At 46.0% G+C, this 18,714-nt stretch overlaps 1 protein-coding gene across 7 annotated transcripts in view; it reads left to right on the top strand.

Annotated features, from left to right (window-relative positions):
- The window catches only part of LOC139234067 (cocaine- and amphetamine-regulated transcript protein-like), a 54,198-nt gene that overhangs the window by 13,514 nt on the left and 21,970 nt on the right, over window positions 1-18,714 (top strand). For 2 of the 7 annotated variants that reach the window (XM_070864965.1, XM_070864966.1), the window contains 2 exons: window positions 9,041-9,202; window positions 17,272-17,403. The exons of 1 other annotated variant lie outside the window; for it this stretch is intronic. The gene's annotated coding sequence lies outside the window, so the exon portion shown is untranslated. The remainder of the gene's footprint in view (window positions 1-9,040; window positions 9,203-17,271; window positions 17,404-18,714) is intronic. 4 more of the 7 variants (XM_070864970.1, XM_070864971.1, XM_070864967.1 and 1 more) reach the window with 3 other exon arrangements.

The following is an 18,714-nucleotide window of genomic DNA, read 5'->3' as shown; positions in this document are numbered from 1 at the left end:
GGGTGTCGCTGGCAAGATCAGCATTTATTGCCATCCCTAATTGCCCCTTGAGAAGGTGGTGGTGAGCCGCCTTCGTGAACCGCTGCAGTCCGTGTGGTGAAGGTGCTCCCACAGTGCTGTTAGGGAGGGAGTTCCAGGATTGTGACCCAGCGACGATGAAGGAACAGCCAATATATTTCCAAGTCAGGATGGTGTGTGACTTGGAAGGGAACTTGGAGGTGGTGGTATTCCCACGCGCCTGCCCTTCTAGGTGGTGGAGGTCGCGGGTTTGGGAGGTGCTGCCGAAGAAGCCTTGGCGAGTTGCTGCAGTGCATCTTGTAGATGGTGCACACTGCAGCCACGGTGGTGGAGGGAGTGAAACATACCAACAAAGAAAATAGGTGCAGGAGTAGGCCATTCAAGTCTGCACCACCATTCAATATGATCATGGCTGATCATGCACTTCAGTACCCCATTCCTGCTTTCTCTCCATTCCCCTTGATCCCTTGAGCCGTAAGGGCCAATGTTGAAGGTGGTGGATGGATTGCCAATCAAGCGGGCTGCTTTGTCCTGGATCGCGTTGAGCTTTTTGAGTGATTTTGGAGCTGCACTCATCCAGGCAAGTGAAGAGTATTTCATCACACTCCTGACTTGTGCCTTGTAATTGGTGGAAAGGCTTTGGGGAGTCAGGAGATGAGACACTCGCCACAGCAATGTGATCATGACCAGATCATCTGTTTTAGTGATGTTGATTGAAGGATAAATATTGGCCCAGGATAACGTGATAACTCCCCTGCTATTCTTCGAAAAGTGGCCATGTGATCTTTTAAGTCCACTTGAGAGAGCAGACAGTTTAACGAAAGATGGTACATCCGGCAGTGCGGCATTCCCTCAGCAAGGCCCCTCCGACAGTGCGGCGCTCCCTCAGCACTACATTGGGAGTGTCAGCCTAGATTTTGTGCTCAAAGTCCTTGGAGTGGGATTTGAACCCACAACCTTCTGACTCAGAGGCGAGAGTGCTGCCCACTGAGCCACGGCTGACATGACTGGTCTCAAGGGATATGGATCAAAGATGGGTAAATGGAGATCAACCATGATCGAAGTGCATGGTGGAAGAGGCTCAAGGGACTGAATAGTCTCCTCTTGTGCCGCAACCTTGCTTTGGAGGCAGTTCAGAGAAGGTTCACGAGGTTGATTCTGGAGATGAGGGGAGTGACTTATGAGGAAAGGTTGAGTAGGTTGGGCCCCTACTCATTGGAATTCAGAAGAATGAGAGCTGATCTTATCGAAACGTATAAGATTATGAGGGGGCTTGACAAGGTGGATGCAGAGAGGATGTTTCCACCGATGGGGGAGACTAGAACTAGGGGGCATAATCTTAGAATAAGTGGCCACCCATTTAAAACAGAGATGAGGAGGAATTTCTTCTCTCAGAGGATTGTAAATCTGTGGAATTCGCTGCCTCAGAGAGCTGTGGAAACCGGGACATTGAATAAATTTAAGACAGAGGTAGACAGTTTCTTAAACGATAAGGGGATAAGGAGTTATGGGGAGTGGGCAGGGAAGGGAATCATCATCATAGGCAGTCCCTCAAAGCGAGGATGACTTGCTTCCATGCCAAAAAGGGATGAGTTCATGTGCGTTTCAATGAAGGACCCGATATTCCAGGTCCTGAACTACATTGTGAAGGGCGGAAGATGCCTGTGCATGGATTTTTTTAACGTGGGGTGGCCGTTGCACACCAGCCACCACACGGGCTCGACAGAGCTAGGTCTTGGTCCAGTGGCAAGGGTTAACCAGGACGACTGGAGACCAGCTCTGCTGCACGGACCGAGTGCGCGCACATATCGCAGTGTGGGCTGGCCCGTGCTGCCCCTGGGCCCTCGCCTCTCCTGGGCCCCGGTCACTCCCCTCTACGGACTCTTGTCGCTCCTTCGCCCCTCCTGCTGTGCCTGCCCGCACTGCGATCAGCGACCTGGCTTCGTAGCCGTCGCCCTCCTGCAGCAGCACGCACTGCTCCCTGCAGTAGTATACCGCCGCACGCTGCTCCCTCCAATGGTCCCGGCCTGGGACTCGTTGAAGCTGAGTAAAGGCTGGTGAAGTACTAAAGCATGGAGGCATGACCGTCCCAAGCTCGATTGGCAGTCTGCGCTGAGTTAGCTGAGGTCACCCGGACTGGTGGTGTGGTGCTGCAGTACTCCTTAGTACTCCTGGGCCAGACAAGGGAATAAGGGGTTATGGGGAGCGGGCGAGGCAGTGGACCTGAGTCCATGATCGGTTCAGCCATAATCGTATTAAATGGCAGAGCAGGCTTGAGGGGCCGTATGACCTACTCCTGCTCCTATTTCTTATGTTCTTATGTAACCTCCATAGATAGCTTAAACAAAACAGAAAACACGGGGCCAGTCAGGCAGCAAATAAAAGAACATAAGAAATAGGAACAGGAGTCGACCATTTGGATGAATAAGATCATGGCTGATCTGAAGATTCTTAAGGTTTCAGGCCTCGCCCTTCATCAGAACCGGATGATATTACAGATGGACATCCAGCTTCCAACCACAGTTTCAATCTGCTCTGAGACTCATCATCAAGCTCATCGTAGGAACCTGCTATGGGATAGGGAGCTCTGTTGCAGATGGCCCTGGTATATATTATAGAATACTTTATCATGCATAGAGTGAGTGAGTGTTTAAAAATCCCTCCATGGTCTCACCCCTCCCTAACTCTGTCACTTCATCCAGCCCTACGACCCTTCGAGATCTCTGTCCTCCCCGATTTTTATCGCGCTACCATTGCTGGCCAGGCCCTAACCTCTTCAATTCCCTCCTTAAACTTCTCTTCCTCTCAGGTGGACGTAAAAGATCCCGCGGCACTACTTTGAAGAAGAGCAGGGGAGTTCTCCCCGGTCTTCTGGGGAGTAAATATAACCCGCAACCCAGCATCACTAAAAATAGGTGATCTGGGTCATTATCACATTGCTGTTTGTGGGAGCTTGCTGTGCGCAAATTGGCTGCCGTGTTTCCCACATTACAACAGTGACTACACTGCAAACAGTACTTCAGTGGCTGTAAAGCGCTTTGAGATGTCCGTTGGTTATGAAAGGCGCTATATAAATGCAAGTCTTTTTATGCTAACTATTAAGTCAATTGTTTGAAATTATTCTCATTGGGTAAAAAAATGAAGGCAATGATTTTTGTACGAATCCTCACCAGTTATCCAGGGCTTATTTTCTGTCAGGCCATGCTTAGTCCGAGTCAGCATTCGCTGACCCTCATTATATGAAGACATATTTTAATTTAAGTTTTGTTTTATTACAAGCAGGATACTTTTGCCAGGGGCTATGATAGGCACAGCAAATTTATTTCCAATTGCAAAACCTCATGCAATGCGCAGTTAGAAGGATGTGAGTAAAATACCAAAACAGCATGAGCTGGATGGTCTAAAGGCTGAGGCACAGGTCTTTTTAACTTCTGGTATCTGGGTTAACATTGACCCCAAAGAGATAGCGTGGAATTCTCCTTTGTTTGACTGTTTTGACGTATGTGAAATGAGCTCAGTCAGTCTCAACCCATTTCTGAGTGTCGTACAGATGTTTTAGTGTCGGCCGTGACTCAGTGGGTAGCACTCTCACCATTGCGTTAGAAGGTTATGGGTTCAAGCCCCACTACAGAGACTTCAACGCAAGAATATAGGCTGACACTCCCAGTGCCAGACTGTTGGAGGTGCTGTCTCTGGAATAGCTTTTTGAAAGAGCTGGCGCAAACTCGATGGGCCGAATAGCCTCCTCCTGTGCTGTTCTGTTCTATGATGCAATAGGGGGGGTACTCTGTTGTGGTTGGGGCTGAAGCACATTGTTAGGAAAAGTGTAGAAGGAGCTTCAGTCTGTATCTAACCCCGTGCTGTACCTGCCCTGGGAGTGTTTGATGGGACAGTGTAGAGGGAGCTTTACTCTGTATCTAACCCATACTGTACCTGCCCTGGGAGTGTTTGATGGGACAGTGTAGAGGGAGCTTTACTCTGTATCTAACCCGTGCTGTACCTGCCCTGGGAGTGTTTGATGGGGACAGTGTAGAGGGAGCTTTACTCTGTATCTAACCCCCTGTACCTGCCCTGGGAGTGTTTGATGGGACAGTGTAGAGGGAGCTTTACTCTGTATCTAACCCGTGCTGTACCTGCTCTGGGAATGTTTGATGGGACAGTGTAGAGGGAGCTTTACTCTTTATCTAACCCGTGCTGTACCTGCTCTGGGAGTGTTTGATGGGACAGTGTAGAGGGAGTTTTACTCTGTATCTAACCCCGTGTACCTGCCCTGGGAGTGTTTGATGGGACAGTGTAGAGGGAGCTTTACTCTGTATCTAACCCGTGCTGTACCTGCCCTGGGAGTGTTTGATGGGACAGTGTAGAGGGAGCTTTACTCTGTATCTAACCCCGTGCTGTACCTGACCTGGGAGTGTTTGATGGGACAGTGTAGAGGGAGCTTTACTCTGTATCTAACCCGTGCTGTACCTGCCCTGGGAGTGTTTGATGGGACAGTGTAGAGGGAGCTTTACTCTGTATCTAACCCCGTGCTGTACCTGACCTGGGAGTGTTTGATGGGACAGTGTAGAGGGAGCTTTACTCTGTATCTAACCCCCTGTACCTGCCCTGGAAGTGTTTGATGGGACAGTGTAGAGGGAGCTTTACTCTGTATCTAACCCCGTGCTGTACCTGACCTGGGAGTGTTTGATGGGACAGTGTAGAGGGAGTTTTACTCTGTATCTAACCCGTGCTGTACCTGCCCTGGGAGTGTTTGATGGGACAGTGTAGAGGGAGCTTTACTCTGTATCTAACCCCGTGCTGTACCTGACCTGGGAGTGTTTGATGGGACAGTGTAGAGGGAGCTTTACTCTGTATCTAACCCCCTGTACCTGCCCTGGAAGTGTTTGATGGGACAGTGTAGAGGGAGCTTTACTCTGTATCTAACCCCGTGCTGTACCTGACCTGGGAGTGTTTGATGGGACAGTGTAGAGGGAGTTTTACTCTGTATCTAACCCCGTGCTGTACCTGCCCTGGGAGTGTTTGATGGGACAGTGTAGAGGGAGCTTTACTCTGTATCTAACCCTGTGCTGTACCTGCCCTGGGAGTGTTTGATGGGACAGTGTAGAGGGAGCTTTACTCTGTATCTAACCCCGTGCTGTACCTGCCCTGGGAGTGTTTGATGGGACAGTGTAGAGGGAGCTTTACTCTGTATCTAACCCGTGCTGTACCTGCCCTGGGACTGCTTTAATTGCCTGAAATGAAAAATATTGTGTTCTCCGGTTCCTTGGTCCCTCACATTGACACATTGGTGAGCACACCAAAAAACCAGTGATGGAATAGTTGCCATGGTCACGTCGTGTCGTAACATTGTAAATGCTCTTGAAAAATTGCTTTATTCCATTTCTGGAGAGATTATATACACGTTTGAAAAGAATGTTTGTAGACCATCCAGATTTACAGTGTCGCTATCTGTAACTTGCTTGAGTGGTTTTAATTGTGAAATTGGATGAGGGAAAGACATCACCTTCTATAATATTGTGTATTTCTCTGCTGCTGTTACTCAAGACCATTTCTCAGAGATTGAACATTGAAAATGGCCACTGCTATTCAATCCAGCGAGTCTGAATAGCGGGTGCTTGTTTACATAGGATTACATCGTATATACGGCACAGAAACAGGCCATTCAGCCCAACTAGTCCATGTTGGCATTTATGCTCCACTCCTCCCGTCTTTCCTCATCTAAATCTATCAGCATAACCCTCTGTTCCCTTCTCCCCCATATGCTTATCTCACCTCCCCTAAATGCATCGATACTGTTCGCCTCAACCCCTCCCTGTGGTAGCGAGTTCCATATTGTAACGCACGCACACTGTGAGTATGCTCACAGGTCTGTAGAGCTGTTGAGTTGGGAGTGGCTTAGCCAGTCGAGTGATGTTCACAAGACTCAATAAAACCCCAGCCAGTTGGGTTCGGGCGATCCACGATGAGGCAGGTGGTTGTGAGCCTGGTGGATGAACTGGTAATGTGTAGTGTGATTGTTAAACCTTTGGCTAATAAACCAATTAGTTCGTAATAGCAATGGCCCTGAAATTCTGATGTCCCGGGTCCGTAAGAAGTTCCTACGGACCTGGGAAGGCATCGGAAAATCCGGTTTCCAGCCGACATTTCCGATCCGTCAAGATTTTGGTCTTGACAGATCTCGCGCATATCGGGAGCGAGGACACTTGCAGGGTAAGATTTCCGATATTTAGGAATATCATGCCCTGCAAATGTCCTTTAAAATCCTGTGCCTGAAACAGCTGGCGTATAGCCTACTTTTACAGGCGTAAGTGGTTAAAAATACACATACAAATAAAAAATAAATTTATAAAAGTATTTTTTATGTTTAAAAACCTTCTCCATGAAAGTAAGTTTATTTTAAGTGTTAATAAAAAATGTTTTTAAAGTCGGAAAACTTTTTTTTATAACAACTTTAATTTAAATGCATGTTAATTGTGTACTTTATTTCCTATTTTTTATTGGTTTTTAAGTGTTTGGGGGGAGTTTCTCATTCATAGCAATAGGAGTTCGGTACTTACGGAACTCCTGTTGCTATGAATGAGAAACTATACTGTACCTGATTGGCTGCTGTCACTAGATCCCGGCCTGCGCTCGTCCCCACGTGCACGTGCTGCGCGCGCAGTCACCTCTGGGCCTCAGGCTCGGAACTTCGAACAGTTGCAGCAGCAGCAGGTAGGTGCGTATCTTTTTGCTCATTTTAGGTCGTTTTCCCGCGGGAAGAGGTCGAACGGAATTTCAGGGCCAATGTGTTGCTATGAATTCTTAAGCAAAGAACCCACTAAGCAAATACTTTTTTTCCCAAAAATATACTTTATTCATATAAAATTTTCACAATACTTTGGAAAACAGCTCAATACCTTGCGGTCAGCAATTCCATACAATTCATTTGGATGCTGACAGCAGTTCCATACAATGCACTAGCGTGCATTTCATTTCAAGCTACAGTTTAGTACAATACGTAAATCACGTTACATGTAGTACTGTGCAAATAAGGGTATTACATGGAGCAGATAAGAACAGGTTTACATTAGATTGCAGGATACATTTCAATACCAATCACCAATCACGTTACATGTAGCACTATGCAGATGAAAGCAGTACACGGAACGGATGAGAATACATTTAGATTTCTTTACAAGTTACTAAACAGTGCAGAGACTTTCATTATACATGGCACAACACAGGTTTTTTTCAGTACATGTATACAAGCAGATTAACAAGTACAGCCCGAGGGGGGTCTGATTCTATCCCCTGGGTTTACCGTGGCGGAAGGGCCTTAAACTCTGACCCTTCCCCACCGTGCCTTTGCGGCAACTGCACCAATCTTCAGTGTGTCCCTCAGCACGTATTCCTGGATCGTGGATTGCGCCAGTCTGCAACACTCGGCCGTGGACATCTCCTTGCTCTGGAAGACCAGCAAGTTTCGGGAAGACCAAAGTGCGTCTTTCACCGAGTTTACATTACAGTCTGTGAAAGGCACTATAGAAATACAATTCTTCATTTATTTTAATAAAAAGAAGAGTCACTTCTTGTTGGTCCCGGCTGACCATGGGAATTTACAAGCTACTGCCCACATACAGAGAAACTGTGCAAGGAAATCTCTTAATGAACTCAGTAGGCGCCTGAGAAGAATCGACCGCTAATTGATCTCGCAATGTGCCTATTTAGATCAGTGAGACCATGTGACCTTAAAGGGACCAATCAAATGACGCACCGCTCTACCTTGGCAGCAGAATAATACAGTGTGCCTAACTCTCCTGTAATTATAAAACAGCAGGCTCCAAATCACTATTAGTAATGCAAGGGGATACCCGCCAATGTCCTGGAATGATCTGTAGATATGCGATAATCAAAGAAAAGATATTTCAAAAAACACTTCAGCTGTCCAATGATTAACAACAAGTCTACTTAACAATCTTTGGGTTGGGTAGCAAGATCCTGCAAATCCCCTGGGAGGACAGGTGCACTAACATCAGTGTCCTCGACCAGGCCAACATCCCCAGAATTGAAGCACTGACCACACTCGATCAGCTTCGCTGGGCAGGCCACATAGTACGCATGCCAGATATGAGACTCCCGAAGCAAATGCTTTATGCGGAACTCCTTCACGGTAAACGAGCCAAAGGAGGACAGCGGAAACGTTACAAGGACACCCTCAAAGCCTCCCTGGTAAAGTGCGACATCACCACTGACACCTGGGAGACCCTGGCCGCAGACCGCCTGAGGTGGAGAAAGTCCATCCAGGAGGGCGTTGAGCTCTTCGAGTCTCAACGCAAAGAGCGTGAAGAGGCCAAGCGTAGAAACATAGAAAATAGGTGCGGGAGTAGGCCATTCGGCCCTTCGAGCCTGCACCGCCATTCAATAAGATCATGGCTGATCATTCCTTCTGTATCCCTTTCCTGCTTTCTCTCCATACCCCTTGATCCCCTTAGCCATAAGGGCCATATCTAACTCTCTCTTAAAAAAATCCTATGAACTGGCATCAACAACTCTCTGTGGCAGGGAATTCCACAGGTTAACAACTCTGAGTGAAGACGTTTCTCCTCATCTCGGTCCTAAATGGCAGGCAGCGGAAGGAGCGCGCGGCAAACCAGCCCCACTGACCCCTTCCCTCGACGAATGTCTGTCCCACCTGTAACAAGGTCTGTGGCACTCGTATCGAACTGTTCAGCCACCAAAGAACTCACTTTGGGAGTGGAAGCAAGTCTTCCTCAATTCCGAGGGACTGCCTGTGATGATGGGTAGCAGTAGAGAGATGAAGATTTTTTAATGAGGAAACAGTGATATTTGTTCCAATACAGACTTGAGAAACTAATTGCACTTTGTGTTCATGGTAATAACATGCCCTGGTAGTTAATTGTCTTTGTTGGTGTCCTATTACTGCACTCTAAGATGTGTAGAATTGAGAACAGTTAATAATTTTAACGCAGCACTAATGAATCCTGGCTGTACAATATCTTCTCTTTCTCTGCCTTTCCCTCAGCCGCTTCCAACCCTGAATAATTGGTCCAGTGAGGATTGAGTCGAGGTTCTTTGCGGCTTCTTGGACGGCCGGGCAAGTGAAGAAAGCCGGAATGTTTCTTGCCTCCGCTTTTGCTGCTCTTCACCTCCATCGTGAGATGGGTCGCTCGTTTATAACGACTGAGTAAATCGAATTCAATTTTTTGTTACGTGGGATCCTGGTGTTTTGATCACATTCGGGATTTTATCTGTTTTTCCCTGTGAGAAATATACTAACCGGCTGCTGTTCCCTATAATCAGGGATTTGCTGTGACCGAACAAATCACTGGTGTGTTACATCGAGTGTACAGCACAGTAACAGGTCATTCGGCCCAACTAGTCCATGCTGGCCTTTATGCTCCACACGTGACTCCTGCCACCTCATCAGCATACCCCTCTATTCCTTTCTCAATGTGTTTAGCTAGCTTCCTCTTAAACACATCTGTGCTATTTGCCTCAACCACTCTCTGGGTAAAGAGGTTTCTCCTGAGATCCTTACCAATTTGTGCACAGCAAGATACCACAAACAGCAATATGGCAATCCCCAGACAATCCGTTCGGCGTTGTTGGTTGAGGGATAAGTATCGGGACAGTGGGGGAAAACACCCCTGCCCTTCCTTGAATAGTGCCATCAAATTCTGGTCTTGTTATATAAAACAGAAAATGCTGGGAATATGTGGCAGGTCAGGGCAGCAGCTGTGAAAGGAGAAACATAGGGTTAACGACAAGCCATCGTCCTGAAACGTTAAGTATGTTTCTCCTTCCACATACGCTGCCTGACCTGCTGAGATTTCCAGCGTTTTCTTTTATTTTATTTCACATCTCCAGCATCCGCAGTATTTCGGCTTTCTCTTTATCTGATGGCCACAGATCCCGGGATTTCTCCCAGCGTTATGGGGCATTGCATTCTGCAGTTGTGTCTGATTTTCGCAGCGGTATTGACAATCAAAGACCACACCGACTGCACTTGCACAAACTGCAAATGCTCATTTTTAGCCATCTTAGCCGTAGCTGTGTTCTGCATGAATGATGCGAACGAGCTAATTAGGCCTTCGTCCTCACATTGACGCAAACCGTATAATGAGGGTGTGAGGGCACTGAATCAAAAATAAACAGCTAGTTCGAGAGTACCTCACAGAGATAGCCTCACACCATTAACCTCACACAGCCGGTACGATAGCATAGTGATTCTGTTACTGGGCTAGTAAGCGGGATCATTAGATCCGGAGATCCGACTTCAAATCCCACTGCAGCTGGGGAATTTAAATTCAGTTAATTAAATAAATCTGGAATAAAAAGTTAGTATCAGTAATGGTGACCATGAAACTACTGGATTGTTGTAAAAACCCATCTGGTAGGGAAGGAAATCTGCCGCCCTTACCCGGTCTGGCCGATATGTGACTCCAGACCCACAGCAATGTGGTTGACTCTTAACTGCCCTCTGAAATGGTGACTCACCATCATCTTCTCAAGGGGCAGTTAGGGATGGGCAATAAATGCTGGTCTTGCCTTGCCAGTGACGTCCACATCCCATGAACAAATAAAACAAATTCTAATTTTGCACTGGTTGTGGTGCACAGCAAGCTCCCACAAACAGCAATGAGATAAATGACCAGATAATCTGTTTTAGTGATGCTGGTTGAGGGATAAATATTGGATAGGAAACCGGGGAGAACTCCCCTGCTCTTCTTCGAAACAGTGCCGTGGGATCTTTTACATAGAATCATAGAAATTTACAGCACGGAAGGAGGCCATTTCGGCCCATCGTGTCCGAGCCAGCCAACAAGAGGCTATCCGGGCTAATCCCACTTTCCAGCTCTTGTCAGCCGGCACGGACACGATGGGCCAAATGGCCTCCTTCTGTGTCGTAATTTTTCGAGGATTCTGTGATCCCTTTATAAAACTAAGTCGAGTTATGAATGGCTTTCTGCATCTCTATCATTCTATATCAAATGCAGAGTTTGAGAGGTTTTGCATAATGCTATGCTAAATTTTCTTTGTGAAGCTGTGAAAATTGACAAGCAAAATCTTTTTTTGAACTAAATTTGTGAAGGGTGAATTTGTCTCCGTTACAGAAACTAATAAAGACCATTAGTGTCAGTATTCACACAACAGAATTGATTGATTGGGCCAGGCAAAGTGTCACAAACACAGCCACGTTGAAATTTGTCAGAATTAGTTTCAGGTCCGCAACAGAAGGTGATGAAGATGTAAAATGATAAACTTTAATTTAAAAAAAAATACAAGCTTCGTGACAACCCATAAACATTTAGGGAGGATGGGATGGCGATGATAAAATGGAGGGCTAATAAGAGAGTTTTTCTACTCATTTTATTTAACTGAAAATCTTAGGTGCGGAGTCATGATCCATAATGCAGGACACCACCAAGTTTAAAGAAAGACTTGCATTTATATAGTGCCTTTCACGACCACCAGATGTCCCAAAGCGCTTTACAGTCAATGAAGTACTGTTGGAGTGTAGTCACTGTTGTAATGTAGGAAACACGGCAGTCAATTTACGCACATCAAGCTCCCACAAATAGCAATGTGATAATAACCAGATAATCTGTTTTTTTGTTATGTTGATTGAGGGATAAATATTGCCCAGGACACCGGGGATAACTCCTCTGCTCTTCTTCGAAATAGTGCCACGGGATCTTTTACGTCCACCTGAGAGGGCAGACGGGGCACTATTTAACATCGGTTTAACATCTCATTCGAAAGATGGTACCTCCGACAGTGCAGCGCTCCCTCAGCACTGCACTGGGATTACATAAGAATTAGGAACAGGAGTAGGCCATCGAGCCCTTCGAGCCTGCTCCACCATTCAATAAGATCATGGCTGATCTGGCCGTGGACTCAGCTCCACTTACCCGCCCGCTCCCCGTAACCCTTAATTCCCTTATTGGTTAAAAATCTATCTATCTGTGACTTGAATACATTCAATGAGCTAGCCTCAACTGCTTCCTTGGGCAGAGAATTCCACAGATTCACAACCCACTGGGAGAAGAAATTCCTTCTCAACTTGGTTTTAAATTGGCTCCCCCGCATTTTGAGGCTGTGCCCCCTAGTTCTAGTCTCCCCGACCAGTGGAAACAACCTCTCTGCCTCTATCTTGTCTATCCCTTTCATTACTTTAAATGTTTCTATAAGATCACCCCTCATCCTTCTGAACTCCAACGAGTAAAGACCCAGTCTACTCAATCTATCATCATAAGGTAACCTCCTCATCTCCGGAATCAGCCTAGTGAATCGTCTCTGTACCCCCTCCAAAGCCAGTATATCCTTCCTTAAGTAAGGTGACCAAAACTGCACGCAGTACTCCAGGTGCGGCCTTACCAATACCCTATACAGTTGCAGCAGGACCTCCCTGCTTTTGTACTCCATCCCTCTCGCAATGAAGGCCAACATTCCATTCGCCTTCCTGATTACCTGCTGCACCTGCAAACTAACTTTTTGGGATTCATGCACAAGGACTCCAAAAAGAGTTTCATGCACAAGGACCCCCAGGTCCCTCTGCACCTTAGCATGTTGTAATTTCTCCCCATTCAAATAATATTCCCTTTCACTGTTTTTTTTCCCAAGGTGGATGACCTCACACTTTCCGACATTGTATTCCATCTGCCAAAACTTAGCCCATTCGCTTAACCTATCCAAATCTCTTTGCAGCCTCTCTGTGTCCTCTACACAACCCGCTTTCCCACTAATCTTTGTGTCATCTGCAAATTTTGTTACACTACACTCAGTCCCCTCTTCCAGGTCATTTATGTATATTGTAAACATTTGTGGTCCCAGCACCGATCCCTGTGGCACACCACTAACCACCGATTTCCAACCCGAAAAGGACCCATTTATCCTGACTCTCTGCTTTCTGTTCGCCAGCCAATTCTCTATCCATGCTAATACATTTCCTCTGACTCCGCGTACCTTTATCTTCTGCAGTAACCTTTTGTGTGGAACCTTATCGAATGCCTTTTGGAAATCTAAATACACCACATCCATCGGTATACCTATATCCACCATGCTCATTATATCCTCAAAGAATTCCAGTAAATTAGTTAAGCATGATTTCCCCTTCATGAATCCATGCTGCGTCTGCTTGATTGCACTATTCCTATCTAGATATCCCGCTATTTCTTCCTTAATGATAGTTTCAAGCATTTTTCCCACTACAGATGTTAAACTAACCGGCCTATAGTTACCTGCCTTTTGTCTGCCCCCTTTTTTAAACGGAGGCGTTACATTAGCTGCTTTCCAATCCGCTGGTACCTCCCCAGAGTCCAGAGAATTTTGGTAGATTATAACGAATGCATCTGCTATAACTTCCGCCATCTCTTTTAATACCCTGGGGTGCATTTCATCAGAACCAGGGGACTTGTCTACCTTGAGTTCCATTAGCCTGTCCAGCACGACCCCCCTAGTGATAGTGATTGTCTCAAGGTCCTCCCTTCCCACATTCCTGTGACCAGCAATTTTTGGCATGGTTTTTGTGTCTTCCACTGTGAAGACCGAAGCAAAATAATTGTTTAAGGTCTCAGCCATTTCCACATTTCCCATTATTAAATCCCCCTTCTCATCTTCTAAGGGACCAACATTTACTTTAGTCACTCTTTTCCGTTTTATATATGTGTAAAAGCTTTTACGATCTGTTTTTATGTTTTGCGCAAGTTTACCTTCGTAATTATCTTTCCTTTCTTTATTGCTTTTTTAGTCATTCTTTGCTGTTGTTTAAAATTTTCCCAATCTTCTAGTTTCCCACTAACCTTGGCCACCTTATACGCATTGGTCTTTGATTTGATACTCTCCTTTATTTCCTTGGTTATCCACAGCTGGTTATCCCTTCTCTTACCACCCTTCTTTTTCACTGGAATATATTTTTGTTACGCACTATGAAAGAGCTCCTTAAAAGTCCTGCACTGTTCCTCAATTGTGCCACCGTTTAGTCTGTGTTTCCAGTCTACTTTAGCCAACTCTGCCCTCATCCCACTGTAGTCCTACCTTCCCACATTCCTGTGACCAGCAATTTTTGGCATGGTTTTTGTGTCTTCCACTGTGAAGACCGAAGCAAAATAATTGTTTAAGGTCTCAGCCATTTCCACATTTCCCATTATTAAATCCCCCTTCTCATCTTCTAAGGGACCAACATTTACTTTAGTCACTCTTTTCCGTTTTATATATGTGTAAAAGCTTTTACTATCTGTTTTTATGTTTTGCGCAAGTTTACCTTCGAAATCTATCTTTCCTTTCTTTATTGCTTTTTTAGTCATTCTTTGCTGTTGTTTAAAATTTTCCCAATCTTCCCACTAACCTTGGCCACCTTATACGCATTGGTCTTTAATTTGATACTCTCCTTTATTTCCTTGGTTATCCACGGCTGGTTATCCCTTCTCTTACTACCCTTCTTTTTCACTGGAATATATTTTTGTTGCGCACTATGAAAGAGCTCCTTAAAAGTCCTGCACTGTTCCTCAATTGTGCCACCGTTTAGTCTGTGTTTCCAGTCTACTTTAGCCAACTCTGCCCTCATCCCACTGTAGTCCCCTTTGTTTAAGCATAGTACGCTCGTTTCTGACACAACTTCCTCACCCTCAATCTGTATTACAAATTCAACCATACTGTGATCACTCATTCCGAGAGGATCTTTTACTCGGAGATCGTTTATTTTTCCTGTCTCATTACACAGGACCAGATCTAAGATAGCTTGCTCCCTTGTAGATCCTGTAACATACTGTTCTAAGAAACAATCCCGTATGCATTCTATGAATTCCTCCTCCAGGCTACCCCGTGCGATTTGAGTTGACCAATCGATATGTAGGTTAAAATCCCCCATGACTACTGCCGTTCCTTTTTCACATGCCTACATTATTCCCTTGATTATTGCCCGCCCCACCGTGAAGTTATTATTTGGGCGCCTATAAACTACGCCCACCAGTGACTTTTTCCCCTTACTATCTCTAATCTCCACCCACAATGATTCAACATTTTGTTCATTAGAGCCAATATCATCTCTCACAACTGCCCTAATATCATCCTTTATTAACAGAGCTACCCCACCTCCTTTCCCTTCTTGTCTATCTTTCCGAATCGTCAGACACCCCTGTATGTTTAATTCCCAGTCTTGGCCACCCTGCAACCGTGTTTCTGTAATGGCCACTAAATCATACGCATTTGTAATGATTTGTGCCGTCAACTCATTTACTTTATTTCGAATGCTGCATGCGTTTAGATAGAGTATTTTAATCCTAGTTTTTAAACCATGATTTCTAGTTTTGACCCCTCCTGCAGCCCCTTTATATTCAGTGGCCCTTTTTGTTTTTTGCCTTGGGTTTCTCTGCCCTCCACTTTTACTCATCTCCTTTCTGTCTTTTGCTTTTGTCTCCTTTTTGTTTCCCTCTGTCTCCCTGCATTGGTTCCCATCCCCCTGCCATATTAGTTTAACTCCTCCCCAACAGCACTAGCAAACACTTCCCCAAGGACATTGGTTCCGGTCCTGCCCAGGTGCAGACCGTCCGGTTTGTACTGGTCCCACCTCCCCCAGAACCTGTCAGCTTAGATTTATGTGCTCAAGTCCCTAAAGATCTGGGAGGAGGCTCGTATGGAGCATAAACACTGCCATGGGCCTGTTGGGCTGAATGGCCGGTTACTGTGCTGTAAATACTACGTACAATAAATCAAGAAGTGGTCGGGTGAGGCCAAGGTTTAATGCAGATGGGGAAGGCCATTCCACCTAATTTAGTTCTTTCAAATGGGAAAAGGGGAGATGAGGAGAATTCTTTTTTACGCAACGAGTTGTTGTGATCTGGAACACGCTGCATGAAAGGGCGGTGGAAGCAGATTCAATAATACCTTTCAGAAGGGAATTGGATAAATATTTGAAAAGGAAAGAAAGAATCTATAACCCAGGTGTACACCTGGGTGGCATCGCTGACTCTGGCAGGGTGCAGTTCCATAGAACCAGTGGGCGTCTCGTTCTCACTCAAGTGGTGTTTTTTTTAACGTGAGTGCTGGTAGGGAGTTTATCCTGTTGAGGGGACATCAAACCCTGTCCTTACTCGATGTCCACACACACACACACACAGACATGCACTGTCTCGGGCTGAAACCTGACTGCAACCTCTGCGTCCTCCATTACCAAGACCACCTACTCCCATCTCTATAACACCGCCTGTCTACGCCCCTGCCTCAGCCCATTTGCTGCTGAAATCCTTATCCATGCTTTTGTTATCTCCAGACACGACCATTCCAACACTCTCCTGGCCAGCCCCCCACCTTCCAACCTTCATAAACTTCAGCTCATCCAAAACTCTGCTGCCCGTTTCCTAACTCGCACCAAGTCCCGCTCACCCATCGGCCCCGCGGTCACTGACCTACCGGTATATTGACTCCCGATCGAACAATGCCTCAAATTTAAAATTCTCATCCTTGTTCAAATCCCTCCATGGCCTCGCCCCTCCCTATTTCAGTAACTACCTCCAGCCCCACAACCCCCGCGATATCTGCGCTCCTCCAATTCTGGCCTCTTGTGCATCCCCTATTTTAATCGCTCCACATTAGCGGCCGTGTCTTCAGTTCCCTGGGCTCTAAACTCTGGAACTCCCTCCCTAAACTTCTTCGCCTCAATACCTCTCTCTCCTTCTTTAAAACTGCTTTAAACCTACGTTTTTGACCAAGCCTTTGGTCACCCGACCCTAACGTCTCCTTATGTGGCTCGGTGTCAGTTTTATCTGCTAACGCTCTCGTGAAGCGCCTTGGGATACATTAAAGGCGCTATATAAATGAAAATTAGGAATGAATAGGCTGGGTTTCGGCTGAGTGGTGACCTAATGGAGATCTTTAAAATGATGAAAGATTTTGATAGAGTGGATACAGAGAGAATGTTTCCACTTGTGGGGAAGAGCAGAACTAGAGGCCATCAATATAAGATCGTCACCGAGAAATCAAATAGGGAATTCAGAAGAAACTTCTTTACCCAGAGAGTGGTGAGAATGTGGAACTTGCTGCCACAGGGAGCGGTTGAGGCGAATAGTATCGATGCATTTAAGGGGAGGCTAGACAAGCGTATGAGGGAGAAGGGAATAGAGGGTTATGCCGATAGATTTAGATGAGGAAAGACGGGAGGAGGCTCGAGTGGAGCATAAACTCCGGCATGGACTGGTTGGGCCGACTGGCCTGTTTCTATGCCGTATGTCCTGTACAAGTTGCTGTTTTTTCCAGCAGGATAATGATCAGGAGTGGACACCCTGTGCAGTTTCCCCCGTACTACGCACAGATCGCGGAAGCCAGTTGTAGCAACCGCACAGACACCCAGGTTGAGATGAGCTGACTCACCTCGGACACTTTGACCAGGTGGGTGAATAGGACACCATGAGGTGCAAGGAAAGCCATGAGGGGAGCTGGAATTGCTGCACTGGTTTGTACCGTCGCCTGTCGAACAGTGCCCAGTTTATTCTGCTTTACGCTAATGCAGTCAATTTAATTTTAATGGGTCTGATTTCCTGTTCCTTGTTTTGGGGTCATCACCATTTGCTCGCAGGAGAAATCCCTCGGTGCACTCATTCTCTGCTGTCTGCTTAAATCAAGGCACAGTTAGTTCTGCATGACTCCAATCAATTCTAACTACACTAACGAACAAAACACCAACCCATTCTAGCAAGTTAACAATGAAATATGACCTCGAACCACTGGAATCTAATTGAGGTCGTTAAGGACCAATAGTCATTTTTGTGCCTCCTCAATCTAGTCACAGACCAGATGACTGAGTGTACAAAATTCAGTGAGCTCATCCGAAAGCACGACCAGGAACTTCTAAACGCGTACAGTTTAATAGCTCTTTATTACCTCAAAATGACTCAGTGCTTCGTACTACAAATTACGAGTTGATGTTATTATGTAGGGAACTGTTCTGTGCCATCAACGTTCAATAAGCATGAGGAACGGACAGCCAGTCCGTCTGCGTTTCTGGCGGTATTAAGCAAGAGAGGAATGTTGACCAGGACATCACGAAAACTCTTCTCTCTTCTTTGAATAGCGCCAAAGGATCTTTAATCTTCACTTGAAATCCCGGAAGGGACAGACTTGTCTTAGCTATGAGGAAAGATTGGATAGGCTGGAGTTGTTTTTTTTTGGAACAGAGGAGGTTGAGGGGAGACTTGATTGAGGTGTAAAAAACTATGAGGTGTCCAGATAAGGTGCATGGGAAGTACTTATTTCCCTTGGCAGAGACAACCAGGGGGCATAGATTTAAAGTAATTGGGGGGAGGTTTAGAGGGGATTTGAGGGGAAATGTTTTCACCCAGAGGGTGGTGGGGGTCTGGAACTCACTGCCTGAAAGGGTGGTAGAGGTAGAAACCCTCACCACATTTAAAAAGTGCTTGGATGTGCACCTGAAGTGCTGTAACCTACAGAGCTATGAACCAAGAGCTGGAAAGTGAGGATTAGGCTGGATAGCTCTTTGTCAGCCGGTGCGGGCACGATGGCCGAAATGGCCTCCTTCCGTGCTGTAAGTTTCTATGATTCTATGAGGTGACTATTGTTTAAGATCTCATCCAAAGAATGGTACTCTTGACAATACAACATTCCCTCAGTGCTGCACTAGAGTGTCAGCCTGGATAGGAGTATAGGAATTATTGGGCAAATATAGACCACAGTCCATCTAGT

Source organism: Pristiophorus japonicus, chromosome 21, assembly GCF_044704955.1.
Source record: "Pristiophorus japonicus isolate sPriJap1 chromosome 21, sPriJap1.hap1, whole genome shotgun sequence".
Taxonomy (NCBI): domain Eukaryota; kingdom Metazoa; phylum Chordata; class Chondrichthyes; family Pristiophoridae; genus Pristiophorus; species Pristiophorus japonicus.
Note: the sequence above shows the minus strand (reverse complement) of the source record. Positions and strands in the feature narration are given on the sequence as shown.